The sequence below is a fragment of the Tamandua tetradactyla genome, chromosome 4, assembly GCF_023851605.1.
Source record: "Tamandua tetradactyla isolate mTamTet1 chromosome 4, mTamTet1.pri, whole genome shotgun sequence".
In the NCBI taxonomy this organism is placed as follows: Eukaryota; Metazoa; Chordata; class Mammalia; order Pilosa; family Myrmecophagidae; genus Tamandua; species Tamandua tetradactyla.
Window position 1 is genome coordinate 192,666,802 of NC_135330.1, and position 7,803 is coordinate 192,674,604.

Sequence of the window (7,803 nt, forward strand, 5' to 3'; positions counted from 1 at the left end):
TTTCCAGCTGGCAAGATGAAGTCCTCCGACTAGAAATACTGAGGCGAGAGTTGGTGCGGAAAGTTGGTACTCAGTCACCTGGTTTCTGCCGCTCCAGGGGTGAGATGAAGATCAATATACTTGGAGTTTCTGCAGCAAACAGCAGCCCTTCCACCGGTTACATGGCATTAACGCCAACCTCTTCCTTTTGGGTTGAACTGACAGAATTTTCATAGTATTGTGAGTTAGGGAGCACTTCCTCCCTTTGCAGGTGAACAGACAGACTCATGTAAATAGCATCCCTTGGTCCGGGGAGGCACATGGCAGGATACTGCAGGGCTCTCCGCTCAAGTGGTGACCCGAGACTAAATGCAGACAGAGGCAGGACATGTAGAGTCACGTAATTGTGCAACTGGAGAGGTTGAACAGGTCATAAATTTTATGGGGAGGTGAAATGGGCCCATCTGGGTGAAGTGCCTTGCCCAGAGTCACAGCAGAGCAAGTTCTGAAAAGTCCAGGCCAGTACCTTTGTTTCTCAATGGCCCGAGGAACACCTGCTGATGTGTGGCCCCCTGCCCCCACCTCACCCCTCACCTCGGGGGCAGGCTGGTGACCCCTGTGCCTCTCCCATCGCCCAGCCCCTCTCCTTTTCTTCTAGAGGAAATTCCTCTGTGGCAAAGTGAGTCTGCAGGTTCGTTCATCATATGAAGGGAAACTAACGTTTATTGGATGCTTGTAATCCACTGGAACACATTGTTTTACTTAATTCTCATTAAGTCACTCCTTGGATCAGATATGAGCTCTCTTTACAGATGAAGCTTTACAAAGGCCCTGGAGCGTAAGGACCGAGTCTGCAGTTTGTTGAGAGACTCGCTGTTTGTTGACATAATGAAGTGGTCAACGCAGAAACAATTCTTGTCCAGGGATAGTACCTCCATGTTGGCCATTTCCAAGTTAAATGAGAAGAAGTAAGGATTCGTTTTATTCTATCAAAATTATTCCTGTATTAATACCAGGATATGTTTGTTTAGTGCAGATAAGGGAATAGAGTGATGAGCACACCTTGAGAAATGGTAGGTGTTCAACGCTTTAATTACAGTGTTTTCCTCAGTGCCAGGTACTGTTCTAAGTCCCTCACGTTAATTAATTAAGTTAATTAATCCTCAGGACAACACTATGAACTGATTACTATTATCCCCATTTTACGCATGAGGAAACTGAATCATAAAGAAATTAAGTAACTTGCCCAAGATTGCACAACTGGCAGCAGAATCCAGAAAAAAAAACATCGAGGTATCCTGGTGCCAGAGTTGATGCCCTTAAGTCTAACTGTTCCTTATGCTGCTAGACTCAAGTAGTGAGTGACACGGAGGATTAAATCCATGAAAGTATTAAAGGGGTGAAATGAGAAAAATTAAATGAAGCATTTAAAATACCCAAATTAAGGACTTGCAATTTGGCGAGATTTTGATTTGAATAAATTCACTCCAAACGGTCATTGGCACCTCAAGATAAATGAAGAGTTCATGATATGGGATGGATTCATTCCTTGCTGCTTGCCTTTAGCTTTACCTTACCCGTGCCAAGCATTTGATAGGTTTGGCAGTTTGATAAAGTTTGATAAGCCTGCCTTTGTCAGATGCCTCAACAATTACAAGACAGTGCTTTAGTGTTCCTGGAAGGACCTGGCTGAAAAGGGGTGGGTGCTACAGACATCACCTCGAATAGGAAGGAGCAGTTCTTTTGCACCTCTTCCTTTCAACTCTGCTTTGGTTCCCAGCTGCAGTGGGACATGGCAGCTTTTAAAAAGTGTCCTCTAGAGCTTTAGGCTCAGCTTGGTGATAGTAGATTTTAAAGACCCTTGAATAAAGATAGCAAAGCAGGCAACTGGCTTTTCAAGAGCCTCTTTCCACCTCGATGGCCTCTACTTTTTGGTTTTGAAAAGTAATATGGTGCCACAAATCCTGTGTAAACTGCTTGATTCCATGTGTGCATAGAGAGGATTCTCAGAAGTGTGTAGAACTTTTCCAAATTATCTTTTCTACCCATAATTTATACACAGAACACACACACACAGAGTATAACTCAAGTCTCCAATCCTAGTGGTTCTAAAACTACCTTTTTAAACCACAAAATGATTTCCATGGTTGGTCTGTGAACATTTTCTCACGTGATGCATAGATTGGCATTTTGCCCTATTTGAGGATTATTGGAAATATTCTGTCCCTTTCCTGGCTGTTTAGTTTTTCAACTCTCCTCTCTCAGATCCTTTTCACTGGAGCAGAGGAAGCCTTTAGAAATAAGTAAGAGTCTGAGGCGAAGTTGCTTAGTCCAAGGCCATTGAGATACAATATTTCCCTTTCACAAATAAATTATTATGTGGGGGATTTTTTTTTTAAGTTATTTACACTTGGTTGTGTCTTCATGATACCACAATGACTGTGCAATGACTATTTTAAAAAGTTAACCTCTGACTAACTTAAAGAATGAATTTATTTTAGAGTTATGGTTGGAAGCCTGTGTGAGTTCAAATATTCAGAATATTCTTTAACAAATAGTTGTTCATGAATCATAGTTTATATGTCCCCTTTCCTCCTTAACTATATATTCTAAACACTTTTGCTACTTTTACAGATTTTAAGCTTTCTTATTTGTTTTCAGGTTTTCTGTACTATTTGTAATGGAAAAGCTGATTAAGTCCCTAGATGTCTGATAATATCAAACTGATTAAATAAATGGTGGTAGGTTACAAAAAAATTGCAAAAAAATTATGGCACCAATTATTAAAACATGATGGTGGCTGTGAATAAGCAAGATAAATTTGTGTAAAGAGAGTAGTATATTGTAATAAATTTTTAAAATGCTTTCATGTCTCTTGAATAAAAGAGTATTTGTATATGAAAGTTACATTTGTGTTTTGCAAAAAGTCCCTTGTGCAACTGAATGAAGCAGAAACTAGGTTCAGAGAGTCTCCTTTGGAAATGGAACCACTTGTTTCCATTTCAAAGGCATTGAGTTTTGGAGGATAACTGAATCCCTCCAAAACTCAATTTGGTCATCTTGAAACATTTTTAATGAAAATAATTCCCATTCCCATCATCAGGCATCATTTTGAAAAAGAAAGAGATGGTCCATGAATCTTTTCAACCCGTGCTGATGCTTTCAACTGTGCAAATCAAAGCACAGTCATGGTCAAGTTAGGAGACAGTGTTTTACATTTTAAATGAAACCCATAACATTTTTAAACACCCATACAGGATGTTCTAGTTACAAAGCCCTGGCCATTTAAGGGAGGCAAGACTGACAGCAAAGATAATGTAAATGACAGTGATAAAACAAATTTGTGCTCTCACTGTCTTCCATCTTCGAAGGAAAGAGTTGCTCAAAAGGTGGGGTTTCACATGTTTACTGTAGAGGGAAAACTTCCCACTGTACACTGCTCCTCCTCCCCTGAAAGTTGCTAGGTCCTGCTGCAAAGATTTTAAAGCCTGTGTTATTGGCAGCCTAGGACACATGCGTGACTTTAACAAAAGTGGAAGTAAAAGCTCTCAGTTTTTCTTCTTTCTTTTTGCAACAGTAAATCTACTAATTTTACAGTCAGTTGAGCAGCAATAGATTAATTTGTTTAAAGTCTGCATTCACAAAGAAAACCTGAACTTCAGTGGCTTGAATGCCTGACACTGCAGTGTGATAGTTGAAGGGTAGACACTCACAACTAGCCCTAGAAGGAGGGAGGCAGGCCACTGTCACCTGCTTCTCCGCACAGGTGCTGACCCCGCCATCTATTCTGGGCCTCCGGACGGGGTGGCAGGAAGGCCGGGCCTTTGTGTGCTACAGAGAACGCTTTTCCAATGCCGGAGCCAGTGTGCTCCAGCAGCCACGGGAAGCAGAAGAAAGAAAAGGTCAAGGGCCACCACAAGGGTCAGAATGGGTTAAATTTAGTTAACATCAGAGGTGGTAGCTTTTAACAAGAGCCTCAAGAAAACTTATTCGAAGATGCAATTTGTTTCTTCTTTGTCAACTTTTTCTGTTTTTCACTCTATTGATAGTGACAGCTTAACAAAGTTTTTATATGCTGGAGGTTTTCATCCTTCAGAGAATAAAGAACTGTGTTCCTAAAAAGAGACGCAGGTGGAGGACTCTATAAAGCTTCCATGATTTCCAAATTGGAAATTTAAAATAGGCTCCCTGCTTGGCTAAGTCAAAAAATAGTCGGTGAGGGATGTTGAAAAAAAAATCCACATTAGAAATGGGAAAGCGCTTCGGTAGTACGATGTCGAGGCTCAAATACCTAGAAATTTCTTTTGTGTTTTAGCCGTCAGAGAATAATTTTTCCAAGTTACTCAGAATCGCCAAGAGGGCTCCTCTTAAGTTTCCAGAGGTGTCTTTGAATTCATACGCTAATACTGGGCAGAACTAGTTGTTTGTTTTATTTCTATGTAAGCAAAAAAGATGGCCACAGATTTCTCTTCAAGGACCAAACTCTTATGGAAATTGGCCATTCAAAAGAGGGTCATGTAAACCTCCCTCTTCAGTGGGAAATGGTTGATGCTGAGTGTCCTAAGGCCACGGATGGTATGTAGCTGCATTTCTATGATAAATAAGAGGCTTGACTTTTTGAGTGAGTTTATAAAAAAAGCTTGTCTCTTATGAAATCTTCTAAGAAAGGAAATTATAATGATTATGCATTTAAAATAAAGGGTTATTTTGATTATTTAAAAGAAAGCCAAAAAAAGTGTTTATAAAAATAATCTTCCTCATTTTCTTTTCTTTTAATGTATTTTTCTTGATACTTTTAACATGGTATGGTATTGGCTTAATTTTCCTAAGAGTCTTTCATTGAGGGAATATTTTAATTACAAGAAGCTTATGGATTTGTATACATTCTTTAGTCACTAATTTTTTTTAAAGAAAGCAGAATAGTTGAATTTGAAATGGAAGTATGATCAGAAAATTAAAAACTGATTTTTAAAAGCATTAATAAAGAGTTTAAACGTTAGCAATGGACAGATGTAAGGATATTAAATACCAAAGGGGAAATGCAAGGAGATACTACTTCACACCACATAATCAAAAAGACAATAGGCGATACTACGAAGTAAAATCCATGTAGTGCACAGCATTTAGTACAGGTGCCACTGCATTATATACCGCCACAGAATAATGTATAGTTATAATGAAACCTCCTGTTCTTAAAAAAAATCCATCATACCACATTGAAGTAAAATGAGTATCAAAACTTCTTTCACTGTAATTTGTTAAATAAAATTATGTTTAAGACTATATAGTAAATGGTATAAAATTCTCCATCTATGGTGCGTATTCAAATATGTTCAACGAAGATGACAGATGGATGCCCCTATTTGGGGCACAGGAAGGAAAACGAGGTAAACAACATTGCTTTTGGAATATTGCTCCAAGAAAGTGCAACTTTGACTGAGTGTCCCCTTAAGGCCTACAAAGTGCCCACAGGTTCTGCTGCTGTCCTGCTGCTGTCCCTTAGGGACAGCGAGAAGAGCAGACACTTTGAGCTGTTTTCAGGGACCTGCGAGCTCTCCTGGGTTTGTGTTTCCTGAGCAGAGGCCTCCAGGCAAGGTAGGTGGAGGTTGGGCTTTGGCTTTGGATAGAACTGGGCTTAAATCCTGCCCCTGCTGTTTGTTAGTTATTAGGCTTGGGGCAAATTACGTAGTTTCTCTTTTCTTTGCTTACTCCTCTGCACAATGAGAACAATAATTTTAGTCTATAGCTGGAGCATGTCGTAAATATTTGATGCAACACTATTATTGTTGTTACCGTTTTATGGTATAAATATGACATTGAGTGTTGTGGGAAGGGCAGGTTCAGGATTTCTACAAATTGGTGCTGCCAGAACCTCTGCAGAGGACCCATAACCTAGGGTCTGGCTGATAAGAAAAGCTTCCAGAGGGCCACAGCAAGGCCTGACTGGAGGCTGCTGAGACGTATGTGACGCTGATAGCTAAAGGTCCCTGAAATTGCATCCCCACAAGGGCTGTCATGACCTCCCCTTATCTCACGTTGTCTCTATCCACCCATAAATTGACTCCACCATCTTCTCTTCTACACCCAGGAAAATTTCAAGCCCACATGGGGGAGTATGATGGTTAGTTTGTATGTCAACTTGACTAGCCTGGTGTATCCAGTTCTTCAATTAAACACTAAGTGTCACTGTGAAGGTGTTTTGTAGATGCAGCGAACATCTACAGTCAGTTGACTTGAAGTGAAGGAAATTATCCTCAAAAATCTGAGAGGGCTTCATCAAATCAGCTGAAAGGCCTGAAAAGCAAAACAGGTTTCCCTGAGGAAGAAGATGTTTTCCCTGTGGGATTGCAGCCTCAGCTCCTGTCTGAGAGATTTCAGCTTGCTGGCTGCCCTACAGATTTGGGACTTGCCAGCCCCTACAACTGTGCAAACCAATTCCTTGGAATACATCACTTTATGTATCATATATCCTATGGACTGCTTTTTAGGTGGAACCCTTGCTGATTCAGGGGTCCTTTGAACTATTTCAATTACATTCGTAAACCATTACCGACTTCCTATATGCAGGGCAGATGCCACTGTTTTCTGCTAAGTCCCGTATTCTTTCCTGAAGTTCCCAGCTGGTAGCCATGACCTTATTCGATGATATTTGAGGTTTTCTGTGCCGTTCTTTTGTGGGAGGTGGGAAGATTGGATGTGAAGGAGCAGTGAGGGGGAGGATGAAGACAGGGCTGGGTGATTAGATAGAATTATGTTCCCTGAAGCACTGAGGCTCATTTAAAATATTGATTCCTCAGTGGAGATCAGCTTTTGTTGTGCTTTCAGAGGGGCTATTTATACATTTTCGTTTTCATCTCAGAGTTGCCTCCTATCCTGGTGACACTCCAGCTTTGCTGAAGTAGTGTTTAAAACAGAAAGTAGTAATTAGTAAGGGCTCACCCAGATGTGGGGTTCAGGATTAAGTCGGAACAAAAGCTTTCACACGAGTCCCCTTCTCCCACTGCTTCGGGGGGACCTGGGTTCATCTTCATTTCCAGCTGAAACAAGGCCCTTCTTGGAATAAATTACGTAAGGGCATTCATGACCTTGAGACCCACCCATATCGTGGGTTCTAGGTCCATCCTCTGACTTTTGCCCTGTGAGGCATTTCTCCCTCATTCATCACATGTCATGGTGTGAGAGAAGAGGAGATGTAGGTTGGAATATTCAATCTGAAGAGAAATCTTCCTTTCTCACACTCCTGAATTCTCTGCCTCCCTCCCTATTCCTAGCTTGGCATGTTATTTGCTCAGGTTAGTGCCAGGAGCCTGGAGACTTCGTACTGAATTCTCAGGACTTGCCCAGCTGCTCTCTGACCGTATCTGATTGAGAGAACCATCCAGAAAAGTCCTGGCTGACCCTCAGAACCATGAGAAATAATGCAATGGTGGTCATGTGAGGCCACTGAGTCATGGGGTGGAGTGTTATGTGGTAATAGATACCCAACCATAGTCCATTAGACTAGTATTAAGGAAATGGGAAATATTGCTCTTGCAGAAAGCGAAAAGCTAATACTATTTATTAGCAAAATGTAGAAATGTATTTAAGTCCTTTGATACAGAAATCCTACTCTTCTAATATCACCCTAAAGAAATTATTCAACAAGCAAAACCCATATGCATGAAATTGTCATTGTAGTATTATTTTTAAAAGCCTGCAAATAATCTAATGGAGCAAAAATTAATAATAGGCATACTAAATTATGTTACATCAAAGAATTAGAATGTTAATTTGCTTTTTAAAATGATACAGTAGAAATGTTCTTATGCGACTCAGTTGGAACCA